Here is a 25,299-nt window from a genome sequence, read left to right as displayed (position 1 = left end):
TTAGCCTAATGGTGGGTAAGTTGTAGAAGTGATTCTGCCAGACAGGAGTCACATTCATTTGGAAGAGGCAAGGATTGATGAAAGATCGTCAGCACGGCTTTGTGCGTTCAAAGTCAGGTCTCATTCACTTGATACTTTTGTTGAAGTGGTGACCATACATTGTCTACACTATAGTCAACAGGGTCTTTGACAGGATTTAGCAAGATATACTGGTTCGTAAGATTAGTTCACATGGGATCAGGGGGAACTAGCCAACTGGATACAAAATTGGCTTGACAATAGGAGACAGAGGGCAGCGGGAAAGGGTTGTTGTTCAGACTGGAAGCCTGTGACAGTGGTCTGTCAAAAGGTTCAGGGCTGGGTCCACTGATATGCATCACCTACACAAACGATTTGGTTGAGAATATAGGATTCATTGTTAGTACGTTTGTAGTTGATCAAATTAATGGTGTAGTGGGCAGTGAATACAGTTATCGAATACAGTGAATACTCTGACCAACTAGGCCAGTGGTCCAGGGAATGAAAGATGGAGTTTAATGCAGGTTTTGGATTTTGTGAAGACAAACCAGGGATGAATAACACAGTTAATGGGAGGGCCCTGGCCAGTGTTGTCGAACAGTGAGTGACCAAGGGGTACAGTTACAGGTGGACAGGGTGGCGAAAGTGGCATTTAGGACACTTGTTGTCATTGTCCTGCGCTTTGTTAGATACGTTGGAGATATTTGTAACATTGTCCTAAATAGTTCTCTTGGGCAGAGGAGGCTACGGAGTGACGTTATAAAGTTTTACAAAACCATACGGTTCCTAAGACTGACGAATAGCCAAGGGGAAGTGAGTCCAAAACTAGAGGCTATAAACGGGAGGTGAGAGAGCAAAGATTTAAAGAGGGAGCTGAGGGGCAACATTATCTACGGAGGATGGTGCATAGTCGGAATGGACTGCCAGAGGCACATGGGAGAAACAAGAATAATTACAACATGGAAAAGACATTTGGGCAGGAACATGGAGAGGTACACGGAGAGGACAAGGTTTGAAGAGAAAAGGGCCAAAGGCAGGCAAATGAGACTCGTTCGGGAAAGGAAATCTGAGCAGCATTGATGAGTTGGACCACAGGTTCTGTTTCCGTGCTATATGACTCTGTATCCAGTTAAAGAAGATTAGAGTACCGAAATAAAGCATGTTGTAGACACTTAAGATTAGATTAGATTACAGTGTGGAAACAGGCCCTTCGGCCCAACAAGTCCACACCGACCCGCCGAAGCGAAACCCACCCATACCCCTACATTTACCCCTTACCTAGCACTACGGGCAATTTAGTGTGGCCAATTCACCTGACCCTGCACATCTTTGTGATGTGGGAGGAAACCGGAGTACCCGGAGGAAACCCACGCAGACACGGGGAGAACGTGCAAACTCCACACAGTCAGTCGCCTGAGGCGGGAATTGAACCCGGGTCTCTAGCGCTGTGAGGCAGCAGTGCTAACCACTGTGCCACCGTGCCGCCCAAGCAAGTTACAGCTTCAGGGATGGTAATCTAGAATGCAGTACCTTTCAAGTATGTGGAGGGAGTACAGAGAAGGGAGGAGGTTACAGGGACAGGAACTGTTATAGGAGTTACAAATTATTGAGGACACTGGTGCACAGGCCATGCCATAGACACAGTGTTACAGGGTACTGAGTCTTAGTGCAGTATTGGAGGGAGAACACAGAAGAGAAAGATCCCAGCAGCATTCCCAACGTTTTGTGGGAGGCCTGATTTAACCTCTGTTGTACTGATGCTCACTAAGACAGCAGAGGCCTGGATTGATAGCTCTGAATGCCCGATGCTGTCTCACAACGTAAGTTAAAGTAGACGTGGTGATTGAGCCTGGGGTGTGTCTGTACAATGCTCCCCCTCCAGCACTGCATCTGTGTCATGTCTTGTTTGCCGATGTTTGGAGCCCTCTCATTGCTCCCTGCTCTGTGCACTGTGAGTGATCTTACCTCACTGCAGGATTTATTGAAGGCTCCAGATCTCCCTGCCCTTTGTCTCTTTGGCTGACCAAATATCTTCAACGTGGTGACAGACGAGACACCAAGCAGTTGGGAAGTCTATTGAGCCAGGAACTTCCTGAGTACCTACAGGATATAGAGGAATAGACAGGATGGGACATTAGACTGATGCAGTGAGGGTTACACAAGGAGAACGGCACTGAGTCCTACAGAGATCTGGAAAATCCCACATTCCATCCCTGCTCTGTGTTGCTGTGTCTTTCTGGAGTGGAGATTTCTGTTGACCCAGAATCTAGAGTAACTGCAAGAGCGGGAGGCACTGACAGAGGCAGCAATTAGACCCACACAGTGAGGGATATCACATGGAGAGATACTGAGTGATATCACCAGAGTGCTGGTAGGTGTCGGGATCACATAATCATGGGTTGAGCTTCATGATGCACTGGTTTCACGGATGAGCAACCAGTGAGCAGGTGAAGTGATGCCCTAGTGGTATTATTGCTAGAGCATGTATCCCAAACCACAGCTAATGTTCAGGGGAGACAGATTTGAATCCCACCACCAGAAATAGTGGAATTTCAAATCAATAATTAAAAAAAATAGTAAGTAACAATCCATAAATAAGTATGAAACCATTGCTGATGTACAAAAAACCCAAACATTGTCCTTTAGACAAGGACATCTGCCCATCCTGACATGGTCTGCATGACATATCCACAGCAAAGTGTTTGCTTCTCAGCTCAAGGGCAGCTAGGGCTGAGCAAGAAAGGCTGGTCAGCCAGAGAAACCCACAGCCCATACCTGGCTTAAAAAAATAATCCATTTGGATGGCCCCACTGGAACTGTGCTGGGAGCAATTTCCTGGCCAATCATGTCGGTAGGTTCACAGACAGGGCTTGAAACTGACAGAGAGGATGCAGGGACAGGGTTCAGGTGAAATTAACTTTCCAAATCCAAATAGAAAAGGTGAAGCATCGGAACAGCAGGGGGATGTGACTGAAGACAATCAGAAAGGAACAGGAAGGGACAGAGTTTAACTAAAACTGTACATCAGTGAATCTGTTTGTGACAGGAAATTGTGGGAAAGAGTAAATTATGACTTTTTTTGGAATGGACGAAGTCTCATCAATAAGGTAGATGGATTTGTGATGCAGTGATAAGAAGAGATTTAGACACCAGGGTGACGTGGTTACAGGGCGAACAAAAGGTGGAACATAAATATTCAATGGTTCACAACCTTGTGGAAACTCATGCAAAATGGGTAACGCCAACAATAATGGGTAACAAAGGCATTACAGAGAAAACATTTGGCCGCTGATCATGAAGTAGAGCATGTCTGAATGTAAATACTGGCTACTACTTGCCAAGGAAACAAGCAGCAGAACAGTTTTTAGCCACCGAACAGTATCTCATTGCTCATCACTACATTGAACAGGAACTCATTGTAATTTTTAACTAAGGCATTGTGATAATTTTGGTAAACTTCAATTTTCGCATAATGTGGGACAGTCAGACGGACAACTGTGATATTGGAAGAGGAGTTCCAAGATTTTTTTTTTCAGTGTTTCTTTGATTAACACATTGGGCAACTGGCTAGGAACATAACTATCTCAGATCGACCGTTGTGTGATGAAACTTAGTGAATGAGTCATATCACCTTAAGAGATCCTCTAGGAAATTGTGATAAGTGCAGTTTTAAGAAATATAATGTTGTAAAGAGACTCACAGAAAGGACAAGTTACAACTAGAAATGAAAATAGACAATTACTTGAGTTTGAGCGGCTAAGTGACCAAGGTAAACAGGCTAAACAGACTGAAACATGTGTCTGTAAATGTACAGCGGAAAACATTTGAAGGAACAGTGTAAAACACTCAACAAAAGGACATTCCATTGAAACAGACAAAACCTCAAAAAGAAATTCCCACTGGTCCCTCACTCAGGACAGAATGGATCATATTAGATTATCAGACTGAGAACATCAGCAAATATTACTTAAAATTCTGCAGTAAGGGAGTGTTTAGGAGTAAGTTTTAAAGGAATTACAAAGGGTCGTCTAGCAGGAGGAGGTCAGATGGAACGGGTACCATTGTCAGGGTTTATTGTCACAAAAGGAACAGGGATGGAGGTGGTGAGAGTGTTACAGAGAGTGGTCAGGGTCTGAACGTTGTTACAAAGTCAGTACGGATTGCTGCAGCTGGAGGGGTTTGCAGAGGTAGGGAGCACCATGTGTATTTTTATTTATTTATTCATGGGATGTGGGTGTCACTGCCTGGACTAGCATTCTTTGTTCCCACTGTTAATTACCCAGAGGGCAGCTCAGAGTCAGACATATTGCTGTGGGTCTGGAGTCACATGTAGGCCAGACCAGGTTAGAATGTCAGGTGTCCTTCCCTAAAGCAGGTAAGTGAGCCAGATGAGTTCTTCCTACTGATCAACAATGTTTTTATGGTGGCCTCACCGATGTTTTGTACAGATTCAACATGACATCCCAACTCCTACTCTCAATGCTCTGCCCAATGAGGGTAACCATCCCAAACGCCTGCTTCACCAGCCTGTCTACCTGTGACACTACTTTCAAAGAACTGTGTTCCTACATCCCTGGGTGTCTGATTGACCACACCACCCAGGGCCCGAGCATTAACTGTACAAGTTCCACCCTGGTTTGTTTCACCAAAATGGAACACTTCACATTTATTTAATTAAACTCCATCTGCTATTCTTCAGCCCACTATCCCAGCGGTACTGTCCATCCTGTTGTATCATAGATAACTTTCTTCACTATCCACTTTACCACCAATGTCAGTATTGGACCCCACTGGGGTCCAGCGAAGGCTCTATATCCACTACAGCATAATCTCGCGGCTTTAAACCTCGATCCCCCAACTAATAAAATCCAACACAATATATTCCTTCTTAACAAGCCTATCATCTTGGGTGGCAAACTTTGAGGGATCTCTGGACCTGTTACCCAAGATCCTTCTGTTCCTCCACAGTGCCAAAGATCCTGCCTTTAACATTGCATTCTGCATTCAAATTCAATCTTTCAAAATGAATGACATCACACTTTTCCAGATTGACTTCCATCTGCCACTTGTCAGCCCAGCTCTGTATCCTGTCATTGCCACGTTGCAAACTACAACAGTCCTCCACACTATTCACCACTCCACCAACACTTGTGTCATTGGCAAACTTACTAACCCACTCTTCCACTCACACATCCAAGTCATTCATAAACTCACAAAGAGCAGGGGTCCTGGAACCTCTCCCTGCAGAAAAACACTGGTCACTGAGCTCCAGGATGAATGCTTTTCATCTGTCATCACCCTCTGTCTTCTGGGGGCAATTAATTCCATATCCAGACAGGCAGGTTTCCCTGTACTTTCTGAATTGAGCCTAAAAGGTGTTTTGTCACATTCTCAAAAGATTCAATAAGATTTGTAAGGCATGACCTGCCCCTTACACAACCATGCTGACTATCTGTAATCAAAATATGGTTTGCCCAGGAATCATAAATCCTGTCTCGGAGTCCTCTCCAATAATCTGCACACAACAGACATAAGACTGACATGTCTGTAATCCCTATTCCATTTCCTGAAAATGGGAATAAAATTTGCAACTCTCCATTCATCTGGTCCAACTCCAGTGAACAGTGAGGGTGCAAAGGTCATCGCCAAAGTTCAACAATCTCTTCCCTCGCTTCATGCATTAACTTTGTGCACATCCCATCTGTTCAGCGGACTTATCTATCCTTGTCTTTTACAAAATTGTCACCATATCCTCATTCTTAACATCAACCTGTTCACGAATATCAGCCTGTTTCAGGCTGTCCTCACAAATGACCCTCTCAGCAGTGACTACTGAGGCATAGGATTCATTAAGGTCCTTCCCTACCTCCTCCGACTTCAGGCACTAGTTCCCTCCATTATCCCTGACAGGCCCTACTCTCACTCTGGCCATCCTCTTGTTCCTCACTTAAGTGGAGACTGCCTTACGGTTTTCCTTAATCCTTCCCAACAATGATTTTTCATGTCCCCTTCTAGCTGTCCTAAGTCCACTCCTAAGTTCCTTCCTGGTACTTTCAGAGAATCCCTACAGTGTGGAAACAAGCCATTTGGCGCAACACCTCCATATAAACCCTGCAGACAGTATCCCACCCATACACATTCCCCCACCTTATTAATCTCCAATTGCTCTGATTAATGCGTCACATCTACACATCCGTGAACACTATGGGTAATTTATCTTGGCTGAGTCACCTGACATGCACATCCTTGGGATGTGGGGGGAAACCGGAGCGCCAGGAGGAAACCCACGCAGACATGGGGAGAATGTGCAAAGTCCACACAGACAGTCGCCTGAGGCTGGAATCAAAATGAGGTAACAGTACTAATCACTGAGCCATCGTGCTGCTGTATGTTACCCTCTTAAAAAGTTTTCTGACCCTTGCTTCCTCAACCTTAAAAAAGCTTCCTTCTTCCTCTTGACTAGATGTTCGAAATCCCTTAGAACCATGTTAAATGCTTCGCTGTTCATGTGGACAATGTTCACTGTTATGCCTTCATCTATCTCTTGGCCACTTCCTCGAAGAGTCAATCCAGTTTGTGAAACACTGTTTTCCACTCACAAAGCCCTGCTGACCACCTCGACCACCTTGCCTTTGTTAATATATGTGGTACCTTTTTCTCATAATCTCCTCCAACAACTTTCCCACCACTGGGCTCACTGGGCTGTAATTTCCTGGCTGCTCCCTGCAGCCCTTAAGTGATGGAACAGCATTATCCTCCCTCCAGTCTTCCGGCACCACACTGCATCTGTTGATAATATAAATATTTCTGTTAGGGGCAGTGCAATCTCTTCACAATATTCTAGGATACACCTGATGAGCTACTGAGGAATGATCTAACTTTATTTGTTTTAAGATTCCAGCACTTTCTCTTCTCTGTTGAGGATTCTTTCTAAGACATCACTATTTACTTCCCCATTTTCCCGAGTTGCCATGTCTTTCGCCACAGTAAATAATGACAACACTATTTTGTCTAATATCTCTCCCACCTCCTCTGGTTCCACACATAGGCGAACGTATTCATATTTCAGAGGCCCTATTCTCTACCAAATTACTCATTAGCCCTTATTGAAATATGTGTAAAGGCTTCTGATAATTCAAAGACACCATATCCCCCGTACGACTACACCCCTACTATACCCATTCAATTCAGTCATTTATATTCACACAAACAAATTAAATCCAACAGGCTCAAAAACAAATTCGCTTTTATAAAATATGTTTCTAAGTGGTCAGTTATTGTATTTTAAAATATCCTTTTTAACAATTTTAGTATGCTCCCGACTTAATGTCAGGCTAACACTATTTGGTTTCAGACTGGCAGGAGAAAGGGTTATGGGAGTTCTTGTTCATCAATCTGAAAAGGTTAACTTCCAAGGTCAGCAGGTAAGAGATAAGTCAAATCAAATGCTGGCATTTATTACAAAGGGAATGGAGTCTACAAATAGGCAGATCGAGCTAAAATTAGGCAAGGTTCAAGTCAGACCGCACCTAGAATATTATGAACAGTTTCAGTGCCCGAGGGAAAGATACTGTCGCATTGGAAGCAGGTCAGAGAAGGGTCACTCGGCTGATCCTGGGAATGGAGGGATTTTCTCGTGAGAAGAGGTGGAGTAGATTGAGGTTGAACCCATTGACGTTTAGATAATGAGAGAGAAATGGAATGACCCATCCAAGATTCTGAGGGTCTCTGATCGGGCAGATGCTGTGAAGTTAGAAAATAGAACAGTACAGCACAGCAACAGGCCCTTCGGCCTACCATGGCTGTGCTGTGCAAGATGCTATTCTAACTCATCCCATCTGCCTGCACATGGTCCATATCCCGTATCCCTGTTCATGTTTCTGTCTAAATACCACTTTGAAACTTTATTCACATTCTTTTGCTACGACCTCCCTCGGTAACCTCCACTCTCTATATTAAAAAAGAATTGTCACACACATCTCGTTTAAACGTCCTCTTTCTCACCTTAAACCTATGCACTCTAGTATTTGAAACTTACACATTGGAAAAGAGATTCCGACTATCCACATTATCTATCCCTCTCCGTATGTTATATTCTTGTACCTGGTCTCCTGTCAGCCTCTGATACTCTCACAAAACAATCCAACTTTGTTTAATTTCCTCTTACACCTAACACACCATGAAAAACCTAACACAGGCAACGTGCTGATAAACCCCTTTTGTACCCTCTCCAAAGCCTCCCCATCCTCCCTATTGTGTGGAGATGAGAACTGCACACAGTACTGCAAATGTGGCCAAACAGAAGTTTCATACAATTACAACATCAGATGCAAACCACTATACCCAACGTTGTGACCGATGAAGGCCAGTGTTCTATTGGTTTTCTTTCCCGTCTGAAACACTTCTGTTGCCATTTTCAGGGAATTAATGTTTTGCACCAAGATCTTTCCGTTCATCAACTTCCCTCAGTATCCTAAATTTCCGTTTGAATCTGACATCACCTCACCCTTGTCCAGATTAAACTCAATTTGCCATTTCTCTGCACATCTTTCCAACTGATCTGTAAAGCTCTGCAACCTTGGACATTCTTGTTTGTTAACCCCATCTCCACCAATTTTCATTTCATCTCCAATAATTATCTTTGTCATTGCCCTTCGTTTCAGTTGTGAGAGAATTTGTAACCAGAGGCCATAAAATCCGATCAAGGGCTCACCCATTTAAGATGGAGATGAGGAGGAATGTCTACACTCAGAGGGTAGTGACTCTGTGGGAATTCCTGACTGGAGGGGGCTGTCGAGGCTGGGTCATTAAGAATATTTACAGCAGAGATGGTCAGATGTTAATGAATCATGGAAACAAGGACTTTGTGGAAAAGGCAGGAATGTAGAGTTGGAGAGTATCGGGTCAGCCATGATCAGATTGAAGGACAGGTCATCCTCAATGGGCCAAATGGCCTCATTCCCCTCCTACTTCTCATGGTCTTACCTCAAACTGAGCATCTACATTATAACATTGTGGGTCTCTGCTCACAAAACTCCTTTAGATTAGGATTTTTAGATATTTATTATTACACAGCATTTGATCTACAATAGACAATTTTGTTGATGGCTCCTTGATATGATGTCATGGAAAACCATCTCGTATACAATCCCGCATTCCATCCATTATAGCCCTGATATTCATTAGTTATCCAGTCGGGATGGAGACCACCGTCACACACAGTAACTGTACTGCCCTTGCTACAAGTATATTCAGTGTCCTGATCGTAACCATATTGACATTACCATCACTTTCTGGTGCCCATAAAATAATTCCTGCTAACGGTTGCTGCTGCTTGCTCCACCCAAATAGACTCCAACATTTGATCTTCAGATCCATATGACTGTCTCATTAATGCATTAACCTCATCCTTTCTTCACAACTTGTTGCCTTTTTGCATAGATCCCAATAACCCTTCAATATTCCCTTCCCTGTGATGGTCATTCTGCTGCTACATCTCCGGAATGACGGTTCCATCATATCAATTCACTCTCATTCCATCTGCCTTATGGCGAATACAGGGAGTCATTCCTCAGTAGTGGGGGTTTGAACAGATGGATAGAGGTTACAGAGACAGGGAGGCATACAGGGACACAAGGATATTAGAGTTAAACAGAGTTACATCTGATCAAGAATGTCAGCGAGACAAAGGGGTTTGGGGATTGGAGGAATTTACAGAGATAGAGGGAGCTGGATTAAATTCTAGAGATAGGGATAGGGATGGGTATAGGGTGAGGCAGGCAGACTGAGAGGGACAGACAGGGGGTGTTTCCAAGAGAAGAGTCCTAAGAGAGATATGGAAGGTTGTAGTGACGGAAGACGTTTACAGATATTCGAAGACTTCTAGGTTCTGAAGGCTCATAGATAGGAAGGCAATGGAGAATGCCAGGTGACTGGTTTAGAGACAGTTACACAGATGGGGAGGGTTGCTCAAACTGAAAGAGGTTCCTGTGGTTGGGAGGGTTGGGGGAGAACCAGAGTGAAATTTAAATAGATTAATTTCTAGGAATTGGAGAAGAACAAGCAGATTATAGGTAGGTTTTGAGACTAGATAAGCTGGCATTGAAAGTGAGTCTCATCGGAATTGGAGAGTCATAAAGATTGGGAAAACTGCTAAAATTGGGAAATCGTCAGGAACTTCAAGAGATTACCCAACAAGGGAAGATTAAATGGCCTCCATAGATTGGGGGTTATGACAGGACTGGAAGAGGTAATACAAAAAGAGATGGATTTAGGGGTAGCAGGTGTTTATGGAGATAGTGAGGGGTTGGAGCAGTTTACATAGACATGCAAGTTTTTAGGCAGTACTAAGATACACAGGCTTTAGGTAATGCAAGAATGGGAAGCTTAATGGGACTGGAAGACCGAAGAAAGTTATGGACAATAGTGGTGGCTGCAGATGTTAACAGATTACAGAGAGACTTGCAGATTAGAGAGAGGGTGGGCATCAGATTCTGACAGACATTGTCGGAACTGGAGAAGCATTGGCAATGGGCAGTTTACAGTTATTGAAGGTGCTGAAAGGACTAGAAGCAGGAAAAGTGTTGGGGAGGGTTGTGGAGGCAGCTTGTTTTTTGAGATGCGGATGGCTGCAGAGACTGCAGGGGATCATACAGACAGGGAGTGTTCTAAGAGCAGGCGAAAGTAGCAGAAATAGCGAAAGTGCAGAGCCTGAAGAAGGCTCAGCAATCAGGAGGTTTCAAGGTGCAGGATAATGTTACAAAAACAGGGGCAGTTGTAGGGATTGGAGGACCATACAAATATAGGGAGAGCTTTCGACACTGCAGGATATAGTACAGACATGGGGAGAGTTTCACAACTAAAGGGTATTAAAAAGACCAGGAGGCTTTGAGGTTATTAGAGCAGCTTTGACTGCTCCAGGGAGAGATGTGGAGGCTGGAACGGGAGACATAGGTGGGGAGGGTTTTAAGAATAAGGAGGACTTTTCAGAAAAACAGAGGGATGTAGGGATGGGACATGGTGAGAGACACAGTGAGAATTATGGAAGCTCATGAAGGTAACAGAAATAAATAATGTAGTCACATGGGGAGGACGTAAAAGGTATAAATATATGTAGTGGCTGAAGCAGATTACATGCACAGGGAGGGGAGTAGGGACCAGCAGAGTTTACAGAGATTGAGTGCGCTTTCGAGAGGAAGAGTTTATCATCATCATTAGGATTATAGAGACTAAGTTCCAGGGTAGGGACGGTTGAACTGGAAGGTTTCTACAGCCATGGAGGATGTTATCAGGTGGAGTGGGTTCCTAAAGTCAGGAGTTCCTTGGGAGATTACACTGATAGTGAGATTCTCAGGTTGGAGCCTGACATAGTTACAAAGACAGGGAGGTATTTAGATCTGGAAGGGATTACACAGATCTGGACAGCTCAATGGAGTGAATATTTTTTCACAGACAAGGAAGGCTTGGAGGAGCTGGAGACGTTTACCCAGATAGGGAAGGATGGAGAGGTTAGAGGCAAATACATTGATATGGAGGTTGATATTGGTAGGAGGGGCTTACAGGGATAGACAGGACTGTCGGGGTTTACCAGGATGAAGAAATTTAGTATCTACTGGAGACGTTTAGGAATTAGGTTGTTAGGGATTGGAGAACCTGACAGAGACAGCCAGCATTGTGGGGACTAGAGGAGATTCCAAACAGAGGAAAGATGATCGGGAATGGAGGATATTACAGAGATCACTAATACAGCATGGGCCAGGATTGATACCTGGGACCACCTGGGTTGTCTCATTGAGGACCATACATCAGAGGGGAAAGAAATGCCCATACAAGATGGTGGAATTGAAGCCTCGAACGTAGCTGTTCCTTGCCCAGCAGTGTCCTATATTTCTCAGCCATATTTCTGCTATGGCTGGAATATCCCAGTATCCAGAGCCAATCCATGCTCTGAGCTCGTCTGCCTTCCCAGTCAGGCTTCGTGCGCTGCCAGTCAGCCCACCTGCACCCCCACCCACCCACCAAGGGATACTGGTGCTCCTCTGCTTCAAGTCCAACTCGCCCCCCCCCCCCCCCCCCCCGTATTGTACAGGTGACCTATAAGCCAGAAGAGATCTCAATGCTCAAAGAACTGAATACCCTGTGCCCCCTACACCAGCTCCTCGGCCACACATCCATCCGGAATATCTTCCTATGTCTATCCTCACTGGAACGTGGCACTGGGAGTAAGCTGGAGCTCACTACCCTTGAGGTGCTGCTTTTTAACTTCTGACCTAATGCCCGATACGCATTTCACAGGGCCCCATCCCTTTGTCTACCTCTGTCATGTGCTCTGTTGTGCATAATAAACTCTGGCTGTTCACCCTCCACCTTCAGCATGTTCAGTAACAGCTCAGAGTCATCTTTGACCCTGGTACCCGGAAGGCACCACCCTCCCCTGGGGTCACTTCTGCAGCCACACAGTCTCCTGTCTGTCCACCTCACAACTGAGTCTCCTATAATGAGACAGAATGTGGCAAACAGAGACTGGCATGAACTATCTGCAGTCAGGGCTATATTTGGAAAGTGGTGTATTTTAAAGTGATAACGTGAGGATCCATGGCCAGTGTGTTAATAAACTGGGAATGACAAAGGGAGAAAGTCCACTGAATACTGATCAAGTGATATCGTGAGTTTGATCGAGGAAATGCAGTTCAATAAACACAGGTGGAACTCTTCACAAGAACAGAGAGGGCAAGGGGTCCTTAAAAACAAGGGGTAAGCAATGGCAATGAAATATCCTTGGCAGACACTATTAAAGAAAAGCTACAAGATATTTTGTGACCATAGTCAGGGTCAGAGGATTCCCAGTAAAGACTGCAGCCTGTTGGAAACCAAGGGGACAATCTGTGTATGGAGCCAGAGGAAGTAGGTGAGGTCTTCAATGAATACTTCCCATCTGTAATCACACAGGAGAAAGGCATTGTATCCGGGAGTTTCCGTTGAGATGATGAGGTTGGAGAATATGTTAAGATCAATATGGAGGAGGTATTAAATGTTTTCACAGGCGTAAAGGTGGAGAAATCCCCAGAGCCCAATGAAATGTATCCCAGGCTGTATTGGGAGGGAGGGAAAGATATTGCTGGGGCCCTGCTGGATATATTTAATACTTTGCTAACCACAGGGGGAGTGCTGAATGACTGAAGGATCGCTAATGTGGTTCCATTGTTCAAGAAGGACAGCAGGGATAGGCCAGGGTACTACAGAGCAGATAGTCTGGCAGCAGGGGGAGGGAAAGTATTGGAAACAATTCTGATGGACAGAATGAATCAATAATTGGAAAGGCAGGAACCAATTAGGGATAGTCAGCACGGATTTGGAAGATCCTGTCTGATGAATTCAGCTGAGTTTTCTTTGAAATCACGAATAAAAGTATTGATGAGGGCAGTGCAGATGGTGTGGATTCTTTGGGGTTCACTATGGCCTTCGACAAGGTCCCACATGGAAGGCTGGTCCAACAGAACAATGCGATTCAAAGCAAGTTGGCATATTGGATCCACACTTTTTGGAGGGCTGGTTTTGTGTTTGAAATTCTTTCACCAGTGGGTGTATCACAGGGAACTGTGCAGGAACCATTGTTGTTTATTATGTACATTAATACCTTGGATGTGAAAGCAGAAGGTATAATTATTAGGTTTACAGATGACATGATAGCTAAGGGTGTTGTCAACAGTGAGGGGGGTGGTCTCAGTACACAGTCTGAAGGTTGAGGCTGGGACAGAATTTCAAGAGAGTCATTTAAATAGACAAGGCAGGCAAGAACACAGCAGGCAATGAGGGAAAACTGATCAATTAAACTAGTTTATTTCAACATAACAGGCCCAACAGGTAAGGCAGATAAACTTGGTGCATGGACATGGGACTGGAACGCCATAGGTATGACAGAAACACAGCTGAGGGAGGGACAGGACTGACAGGTCAATGTTCCAGGGAACAGATTCTACGGGATGGAGAGAACAGGAGGTGAGAGAGGAGGGGGAGTGGAGTTTTTGTTCAGTGAAGTATCACTGAAGCACTTAGAGAGGATATTCCTGGGGATCGCCCAGTGATGGTGTAATGGTGGAAATGAGAAATGAAAATTGGTCATCACTTTGATATGACTGCACTACAGGCGCTCAATTGTCAGCGGGAAAAGGAGTAGCAAATATGTCGGGAGATCTCAGATCTCTGTAAGAATGATAGAGGAGTAATGGTCGGGGATTTTAGCTTTCCAAACTTAGACTGGGCCTGCCAGAGTGTTCAGAGCTTGGATGGGAGGGATTTGTTAGGCGTGTTCTAAAAAACTGTCCCAGTCAGAATGTAAATTATCGGACTACAGGAAGGGGTAAAAACTGACCTCCCCTTGGGAAACAACGTAGGGAAAGGGACTGAGGTGTTCGTGGGGCAACACTTTGGCAAAGTCACCACAATCGTATGAGTTTGAAAATAGCGATGGAAAAGAACATGGCTGGTCCACAAGTTAATGATCAAAACGAGCCTTCCATGAATCTAGAAGCTATGAGTGAAGAAATTTAACAATTGATTGTTGAGGCTATTTGCAAGTAAAGCGATGTCAGACAGATGGGAAGCTTTCCTAAGAGAGATAAAATGAGAGTTCGGGACTAGCTTATTCCTATTAGTGTGAAAGACAATGCTGACACAAGTAAGAAACACTGGGTGACTGGGGGTATTGAGACTCTGGTCAACAAATAGGGGACACGTGTCACATATCGCCAGCTAGATTAATGGAATCCATTGAAGAACATTCTGGGTGGAGTAATTCACTTCACAGGGAAATCAGGAGGGCCCAAAGAGGGACCACAAAACGTGTTGGCAGATCAGGCTGAGAAAAATCCAAAGAGATTCTTCAAATATATTAACAGCAGAAGATTAACTGGGGCAGAACATGGCTCCATAAGATGAATGAGTGGAACCAGAGGAGATCGGCGAGATCCTGAACAAAAAATTCACGTTTGAACTTACTGTGGAAGAAGACTGGGGAGGTCAGGGGAAAAAAAAAACAGTCATGACTTCCATGAGGTACTGAAGGTACTAAAATGCATATAAGATGGATAAACCCTTGGGAACTAATTAAGTATATCCCAGGATATTGTGGGAAGCTCAAGAAGAAGTGTGGGGTCCCATAACGAGATGTTTTTTTTATCACTGACAGCCACGGGTGATGAGCAGGGAGCCTGGAGGGTGTCTAATGTTATGCCAGTATTTAGGAAAGGCTGCAAGGGGAAGCCAGGGACATCAACACCAATTCGTCTGATGCCAGTGATGCGTACGTTGTTGGAAGCGATTCCGCGGGACAGGAGTTACATTTGCAACGGCAAGGATTGATTAGGGATAGTCAGCACAGCTTTGGAGTGCTACGTAGAATTCTGACCATTATGATCAAGGAAGCATTTCCTAAAACTGGAAATGGAGCAAAAATTGACAAAGCTGTTACTGATACTGGAGGGTTTGACACAATCGGAGAGGCTGGATAAGTTGGAATGCAACATGGGGGGGATGAGATACCTTTGGCAGATAAAGTTAAGGAGAATGCAAATAATTGTCTACAGCACACAAGTACAAAAAAGCAACTGGAGAGACAATAGGGCTCCTTAAAGATCAGTGAGGCCATCCAAGTGTAGAACCACAGGAGAGGGGCGAGACCCTAAATGAATATTTCATGTCAGAACGCACTGTGGACAAAGACTAGGAATCAAAGGGAAATAAACAGTGATGGCTTGTCCCCATTACAGAAGAGGTGGTGCTGGAGGTCTTAGAACACCATGTAGAGAAATCCCAAGATCCTGAACAGGTGTATCCCAGAACGTTGTGACAAAGTTTGGCAGGGACCCAAACAGGGATATTTGTGTCATTGTCTTTCGCATTTCCATTGGGTGGAGATGGCTGAGGGGTGACCTTATAAAGGTTTAGAAAACATGAAGGTGCAGGTAAGTTGATTAGCCAACGTCTTTACCCCAGGGTAGTGGAGTCCATTACTAGATGAGATTGAACTGCAGAAGGAAAAGGTGTTAGCAATTCTGGAAAGTGCGAAATTAGGTAAGTTCCTTGCGCTGGATAGGATTGATCCTTGGATTCGCTGGTATGCCAGGAAGGAGATTGCCAAATCTTTTGCTTTGATCTTTATGACATCATTGTCTACAGGAATAGTGCCAGAAGGCTGGAGGATAGCAAATGTTGTCCACTTGTCTAAGAAGGGAAGTAGAGACAATCCTGGATAATTACAGACCTGTGAGCCATACCTCGATTCTGGGTAAAGTGTTGGAAAGGCTTGTAAAAGAGGTTAGCATTTATAATCATCTGGAGATGAAGATGTTGATGAGGGATAGTCAGCACGGTTTTGTGAAGGGTAGGTCCAAACCTTACTGACGTATTTGAGAAGGTGACCAAACAGGTGGACATTGGTAAAGCAGATCTTGGTAGTGCAGATGAACAGAGAGATCACTGTGTCCATGTACATGGATCGTTGAAAGTTGCCACCCAGGTTGATAGAGTTGTTAACAAGACATTCAGCGTGTGAGCTTTTATTGGTACAGGGATTGAGTTTCGGAACCATGAGATAATGCTGCAGTTGTACAAAACTCTGGTGCGGCCGCATTTGGAGTGAAGCCTATGGTTCAGATCACCACATTACAGGAAGGATGTGAAAGGTTTGGAAAGGGTTCAGAAGAGACTGACTAAGATTTTACCGAGTCTGGAGTGAAGGTCTTATGAGGAAGGCTGAGGGACTTGAATCTGTTTCTGTTCACGAGAAGACGTTTGAGGTCAATTAATTGAGACATATAAGATAGTCAGAGAGTTAGATGGGGGCAAGAAAGGCTGGTCAGCCAGAGACACCCATATCCCACAAGTAAATAAAAACAATCCCGTTGCACTGGGACCCAATGAAACTATGATGAGAACGGAGTGCTGGTAATTATGTTGGCAGGTTTATGGACAGAGCTTTAAACAGACAGAAAGGATGCAGGGTCAGGGTTCAAGTGAAAGGACCTTTCCAAATCCAAAGATAAAAAAGTGAAGCATCAGAACAGCGTGGGAATGTGACTGATGTCAAGCAGACAGGAACAGGATGGAAAAAGTTTAACTAAAACTGTACATCAGTGAATAGGTTTGCGACAGGAGATTGTGGGTAAGATTAAATTATTTTTTGTAATGGACAAAGTATCTTCAATCAGCTAGATGGATTTGTGACACAGAGTGGGAGTTAGACACGAGAGAGACGTGGTTACAGAACGAACAAAAGGTGGAACATAAATATTCAATTGTTCACAATCTTGCGGGATCTAAGGCAGAATGGGAAAGGATGGTTGGGTAACGCTAACAGAAATGGGTAACAAAGGCATCACAGAGAAAGCATTTGGCCGCAGATCATGAAGTACAATCAGTTTGAATGTAAATTCTGGCTACTAACTGCCAAGGACACAAGCAGCAGAACAGTCTTTTAGATTAGATTACATTACAGTGTGGAAACAGGCCCTTCGGCCCAACAGGTCCACACCGACCTGCCGAAGCGCAACCCACCCATACCCTTACATTTACCTCTTACCTAACATTTAGCATAGCCAATTCACCTGACCTGCACATCTTTGGACTGTGGGAGAAAACCGGAGCAACCGGAGGAAACCCACGCAGACACGGGGAGAATTTGGACTGTGGGAGGAAACCGGAGCACCCCGAGGAAGCCCACGCAGACACGGGGAGAACGTGCAGACTCCACACAGTTAGTCGCCTGAGGCGGGAATTGAGTCCCGGTCTCAGGCGCTGTGAGGCAGCAGTGCTAACCACTGTGCCACCGTGCCGCCCACACGGTGGCACAGTGGTTTTAGGCCACCGAACTGCATTCCATTGCTCATCACTGTCTTAAACAGGAACTCATTGGAATTTTTAACAAAGGCATTGTGATAATTTTGGGAAACTTCAATATTTGTATAATCTGGGACAATCACACTGACAAGAGAAGAGGAGTTCGAAGAACATTTTTTTCCTCAGGGTTTCTTTCAATAACACATTGTGCAACTGGCGAGGAATGTAACTATCCCAGAGTGACCGTTGTCTGATGAAGCTGAGTGAATGAGTAATGTCACACTGAGAGATCCTCTGGGAAATTGAGATAAAGTGACATTTAAATAGTTATAAAGCTTTAACATGAATCACAGAATGGACAAGACATAACTGGAAACAAATTAGCCCATTTACATGGGTTTGAGAGGAGAACTGACCAAGGGTTAACAGGATTAACAGACTGAAATATATGTCTGAAAGCGAACAGTTGTAAACACTTGAAGAACGATGTAAAACACTCAACAAAAGGACGTTCTATTGAAACAGTCAAGACCTCAGCAAGAATTTCCCTGCTGTCCCTCACTCAGGACAAAATGGACCATATTAGATTATCAGGCTTAGAACATCACCAAAAAGTACAAACAATTCTCAAGCGAGAGAGAGTTTGTGTCGTAAGTGTTAGAGGTATTGTGGACTGTCTGCTAGCAAGAGGGGGGCAGTGGGAAGGGAAATCATTGTCAAGGTTTAATGTCACAATAGGAACAGGGAGAGGTTAAGGCGCTGGAGGTGATGAGAAAGTCAATACGAATTGCTGCAGCTGGAGGTGTTTGCAGTGGTAGGGAGGGACATTTGTATTTTTGTTTATTCATTCATGGGCTGTCGGTGTCACTACCTGAACCAGCATTAATTGCCCACTGCTAATTAACCAGAGGGCATCTCCAAGTCAGCCATATTGCTGTGGCTCTGGAGTCACATTTCGGCCAGACCAGGTTAGAATGTCAGATGTCCTTCCCTAAAGGATGTAAATGAACCAGATGTATTTCTCCTACTGATCAAGAATGCTTTTATGGTGACCTCACCGATGCCCACTACAACATAACATCCCAACTCCTGCTCTTAATGCTGTGACCAATGAAGGTAACTATCCCAAATGCTTGCTTCACCAGTCTGTCTACCTGGGACACCACTTTCAAAGAACTGTGTACCTGCATCCCTGGGTCACTGAATGACAACACTACCCAGGGCCCAAACATTAACTGTACAAGTCCCACCCTGGTTTGTTTAACCAAAATGGAACACGTCACATTTATCTAATTAAACTCCATCTGCTATTCTTCAGCCCACTATCCCAGCAGTACTGTTCATCCTGTTTTTACATAGTTAACCTTTTTCACTGTTCAGTATATCACCAATTTTAGTGCCACACACAAACGTATTTACCAGGAAACTAATATTCTCAGCCAAATCAATTATCCAAATGACAAACAACAATGGACTGACTGAACCTCCAGTCAGAAAAACAAAATGTCTCCAACTACGCTCTGTCTCCTATCGTGAAGTAAATTGTATATCCAGTTGACTAGCTCCTCCTGGATGCCGTATCCTTTTACCTTGATCAGATCGTATTACCATGTTTTCCATACGGAACGTAAAACATAAAACAGTACAGAACAAGACCTTTCGGCCCTCAATGTTATGCCGACCTTTTATCCTCCTCTAAGATCAAACTAACCTACATACATTTCATTTTACACGATCATCCATATGCTTTTTCCAAGAGTCTATTAAATGTCCCTCATGCATCTAACTCTACTACCACCACTACAGTGCATTCGACACACCCACCACTCTGTGTGGAGAACCAAACTCTTTGAAATCTCCCCTTAACCTTCTTCCAATCACCTTAACATTATACTCCCTTCTGAGAGCCATTTCTGCAATGGGAAAAAATCGTTCACTGTTCACTGTCTGTACCTCTCATTACCTTATTCATCTTTACCATGTCGCCCCTCACCCTTCTTCACTCCACTGGCTCAACCTTTCTTCATAAGACATGCACTCCAGTCCAGGCAACATCCTGGTAAATCTCCTTTTTACCATGTCTAAAGCTTCCACATCCTTGTAATGAGAGGACCGGAACAGAACTTAATATCGAAGTGTGGTCTAAGCAGAGCTCCATAAAGCTGCAGCACAGCCTCACTTCTCTGAAACTCAATCCCCCAGCTAATGAAAGCCAACACAATGTATTACTTCTTAACAACCCTAACAGCTCGGGTGGCAACTTTGAGGGATCGAGATGTGGAACCAAACATCCCACTGTTACTCCACACTGCCAACAATCCTATTTTAACCCAATATTCTGAATTCAATTTCGACGTTCCAAAATGAATCACTTCACACTTTTCTAGGTTGAACTCTTTCTGCCACATCTCAGCCCAACTCCTCATCATAGCAATGTCCTGTTGCAACCTACAACAGCCCTCCACACTATCCACCAACTCTATCAATGTTTGTGTCATCGGCAAACTTACTAACCCACTCTTCCACTCCCACATCCAAGTCATTTATAAAAATCACAAAGAGCATGGTTCTGGGAACTGATGCCTGCAGAACACGACTGGTCACCGAGCTCCAGGCTAAATGCTTTCCATCTATCATCACCGTCTGTCTTCTATGGGCCAGGAATTCTGCAGCCAGACAGACAGGCTTATCTGTATCCCATGCCTCCGTACTTCCTGATTGGTTAGAGGAAATGAGGCGCTGTATGAAATTATGGAGAAGTGCTGTGGGGACTGGAGAAGGTTACAGTGATATCATGTGCTGGAGAGGCTGAAGGGCAGGTCAGCAAGGGATGGATGTTACAGACAGAGTAGGGTTTTAGGTGCTGGACAAGATGACAGACATCAGGATTTTTGCAGTGCTTTGGGGATAGTGGACACAGCACTAAGTGTCAAAGTCATTTTGGAAAGAGATAAGGATAGTGCAGAAGTGAAAGTGCCAAATTTGGAGAAGCCCCCAAATCATTAGAATACTACTGTCACTGGGCATTATCATTATCACGAGACAGGATCTGACAAATACAGACTGGGAGGAACTATTTGCATTTGGGTTCATATCCGGATAAAAGAAGAAAGCTAAAGTGATACAGTGAGAATTCAGGGCCAGTGTGTTACCAGAAGAGTGAATGACAAAGGCAGTAACTCCAGTGAATACTGGTCAAGCGATATCGTGAGCTGGATAAAGTAGGTACAGTGTGATATAAACAGGGGAAGCTCTTCAAAAGTATAGTGTATGCAAGGGAGGGGGGGGGGCTTAAAATGAGGGGCAAACAATGGGCATGAAATATCCTTGGCAGATACTGTTAAGGAAAGACCATTAGGTATTTTATGAGTGTAGTTAAAGGAAGAAGATTGCCAGTTAAAGAGTTGCACCTGTTCGAAACCAAAGGGATAATCTGTGCATAGAGCCAGAGGAAGTAGGTGAGATCTTCAATGAACACTTCCCATCTGTATTCACACAGGAGAAAGGCATTGTCGCCAGGGAATTCAGTTGGGATGGTGAGGTTCGAGAACATGTGAAGACAATAAGGAGCAAATATTAATTGTCTTCACAGACATAAAGGTGGAGCAATCCCCAGTGCCCAATGAAATCTATGCCAGGCTGCTATGGGAGGTAAGGGAGGAGGTTGCTGGGGCCGTGTTGGATATATTTAATACTTTGCTGGCCACAGATGAAGTGCTGAATGACTGGAAGATCGCTAATATGGTTCCTTTATTCAAGAAGGGCAGCAGGGATAGGCCAGGTAATTACTGAGCAGATAGTCTGGCAGCAGGGATAGGGAAGATTCTGGGAACAATTCTGAGAATTAATTAACACCTGAAAAGACAGGGATCAACTCGACTGAGTCATCATTGATTTGGCAGAGGAAGATACTGTCTGAGGAATTCAGTTGCGTTTTTTTAAAATGGTCTTTCAAAATATTGAGGAGGGCAGTTCAGATGATGTGGTTTACGTGGACCTGAATAAGGCCTTTGACAAGATCTCACATGGAAGGCTGGTCCAAAAGGGAAGATCCAAAGGGATTCAAGGCATGTTGGTAAATTGGATACAAAATTCGTGGATAAACATCTTCGTCTTTGATTTTCTTTCACCAGCGGGTGTACCACAGGGATCTGTGCAGGAACCATTGATGGTTAGTCTGTGGAATAATTACTTCGATGTGAAAGCAAAAGGAATTATTCGTAGGTTTGCAGATGACATGAAAGATGAATATGTTGTTCACAGTGAGGGGGATGGTCTCTTGCTACAGTCTGATGACGATCAGATGATAATCTGAGCAGAGTTTAGTTCTGAACAATGTGAGGTCATACGTTATGGGAGGATGATAACCAGACGTAATGAATGGTTGGTTCTTGCGGAGTACTGAGGAACACAGGGACCTGAGTGGACAAGTCCCTAGATCCCTAAAGGAGTCAGTACAAGTAGACAGGGTGGGGGAAGGCACCTGAACTAGGAGTGGGAGGGGGGCTCCCAACATATCCTGTTGGGTCGAATTGTTAGAGCTGCTTGAGATGATATAAACTAGTCTGGCAGGGTGTTGTTGCTGAAACAGTCAGAGGGCGGAAAGAAGATTGAGGCTGGTACACAAGTTAAAGACAGCAATTTCAACAAATAATGCAGGCAAGAACATAGCAGGAAATGGGGGATAACTGATTATTAAACTGCATTTATTTCATTGCAAGGGACCTGACAGCTAAGGAAGATGAACTCAGGACATGGATTGGAACATGGGACTGGGAGATTATAGTGTTTACAGAAACACAGCTGAGGGAGGGACAGTGCTGGCAGCTCATTGTTTCAAGGTAGAGATGTTACAGGAAGCACCGAAGGGGAGGAAAGAGAGGACGTGTGGTGGTGGGTTTTGATTGCAAGAATGATCCTAGCAGTTCTTAGAGAGGATATTCCAGTGGGATTGCCCAATGAACCCATGTTAGTGGAACTGAGAAATAAGAATGGGTCATCACTTTTGTACTAACACGATTGTACTGCTGACCCCGAATAATCCGTGGCAGACTGAGGGACAAATATGTGGGGAGATCTCAAATATCAATCATAATAATAGGGCTGCTATGGTAGGGTTTTTTAAATTTTCCAAACTGAGACTGGGACTGCCAGTGTTCAGTGTTTGCAAGGGAGGAATTTGGTAATTGAGTTCCAGAAAACTCCCAATTAATATGTAAATTGCCTGAAAACAGAAATGGGCAAAACCTGACCACCCCTTCGGAAACAAGGTAGGGAAAGGGACTGAGGTGTTAGTGGGAAAAGATTTTCCCAAAGTGACCACAGTTCTATTAGTTTGAAAACAGTAATGGAAAAGGACAGGCCTGGTCCACAAGTTCAGGTTATAAAATGGGGTCAGCCCAATCTTGATCGTATCAGCCAGGAACTTTCAAAAGGTGACTGGGGAGTCTATTTGCAGCAAAAGGGAAGTCTGGCAAGTGAGAATATTTTAAAAGTGAGATAAAGTGAGCGTTCAGCGCCAGCATGTTCCTGTTTGTGTGCAGGTCAATGCTGACAGCACTCGGAAACACTGGCTGTCAATTGAGGGCCTGTTCAAGGAAAAGGTGGCACATGTCAGGTATAGCCAGCTGGATCAAGGGAATCCCTGAGGAGCACAGGGTCGAAATCAGGAATGTAGAAAGGGGACATGAAATAGCCTCAGCAGAGAAGGAGAAGGAGAATCCAAAAGTCATTATATATATACATATATATATATATATATATATATATATATATACACACACACATATATATATATATATATATATATAAAGTAAATGAGTAACTCAGGGCCAAATAGGTGCCCTTAAAGACCAATGAGGCAATTGATGATTGGAACTGCAGGATATTTACTAAGACCCTCAACAATTTTTTTCCCTCCAGAACTTACTGTGGACAAAGACTGGGGAACTCAGGGAACAAGAGCAATACGTTAGACCGCAATTGGAGTTCTCTTCAATTCCAGTCTCCCTGCTTTTGGAAGGATACTGTGAAACTTGAAAGTGCTCAGAAAAGATTAACAAGATATTGCCCGGGTTGTTGGTGAATAAGCTGGGATTACTGTCACTGGAGCATCGGAGACTGAGGGGTGACCTGACAGAGGTTTATATAAACATGCGGGGCACGGATTTTGTAAACATTCAAGGTATTTTTCCAAGGGATTGTGTAGCCCAACCGTAGAGGGCATAAGCTTAAGTTTAGAGGGGAAAGGTTAAAAAGGGACTGAAGGAACAGCTTTTTCATGCAGATGGTGATGTGTGTATGGAATGGGCTAAGACATAAAGTAACAGATACTGATGCTATGACATCATTTAATAGGTATCTGGATAGGTATATGAATGACAAGGGTTATGAGGTACATGGGCCAAATGCAGGTAAATGAGATGGATTTATTTAGATCTTCTGGTCAGTATATCAGTTGGACCGAAGGGTCTGGTTCCCTGCTGTACATCTCGATGACTTTAAAAGAGCGCATGTTATAGAAGAGGTGGTGCAGGAGGTTTTAAAACACAAAGGTATGGAAAGCCCCAGGACCTGATTAAGTCTATCACAGGACATTGTGGGATGTTAGGGAAGAAATCATGGAGCCCCGAGCAAAGGTATTTGTACCACTGACAGCCATGTGTGATGTGCTGGAAGGCTAAAGGGTGGACTAGTGGACAGTGAAGGAGGTTTGCTAACATTACAAAGGGATCTTGATGATGTGGGTGAATGGGCTGAAAAACTGTCGATTGGATTCAATCTGAATAAATGTGAGGTAATGCATTTGGTAAAACTAACAAGGGTAGAGCTTATACAATTAATGTTCGGGCCTCTGTTAGTGTTTTAGAGCAGAGGGACCTCCAGATTCAGCAACATAATTCTTGAAATTTGCATCACAGGATGGATAAGACAGTGCTTGGCATGGCTGACTATTCCTCAGTCCATTGAGTGTAGGTTTTGTGACGTCATGTTGAGATTGTACGGACACTGGTGAGGCCTCTTCTGCAATACTCTGTCCAGTCCTGGTCGTCCAGTTATAGGGAGGATATTGTTAACCTGCAGGGGGTTCAGAAGAGATTTACCAGGATGTTGCTGGGTGTGGAAGGCTTGAGTTCTGAAAAATGGCTGGACAGGCTGAGTCTTTTTTCACTGGAGCCTGGAGGTTGAGAGATGACCTTATGGAAGTTTATGAAAAAGATGAGGGACATAGATAGAGTTAATGGTAGTTGCCTTTTCCCCAGGATGAGGGAGTCGCAAGAGGAGGGACCACGTTTTTAAGGTTAGAGGAGAGAGATGTTCAAAAAAAGACATGTGGGCCAAATTGTTACACAGAGGGTGGGAGAATTGTGAAACGTAGTTCCTGAGGAAGGGGTGGATGTTGGTACAAGTACAATGTTGAAAAGATATTTGTTTAATTACGGGAAT

The sequence above is a fragment of the Chiloscyllium plagiosum genome, unplaced genomic scaffold (assembly GCF_037043375.1).
Source record: "Chiloscyllium plagiosum isolate Xiang-an unplaced genomic scaffold, Cpla_swu_hap1 HiC_scaffold_46, whole genome shotgun sequence".
Lineage (NCBI taxonomy): Eukaryota > Metazoa > Chordata > Chondrichthyes > Orectolobiformes > Hemiscylliidae > Chiloscyllium > Chiloscyllium plagiosum.
This window is presented reverse-complemented; position numbering follows the sequence as displayed.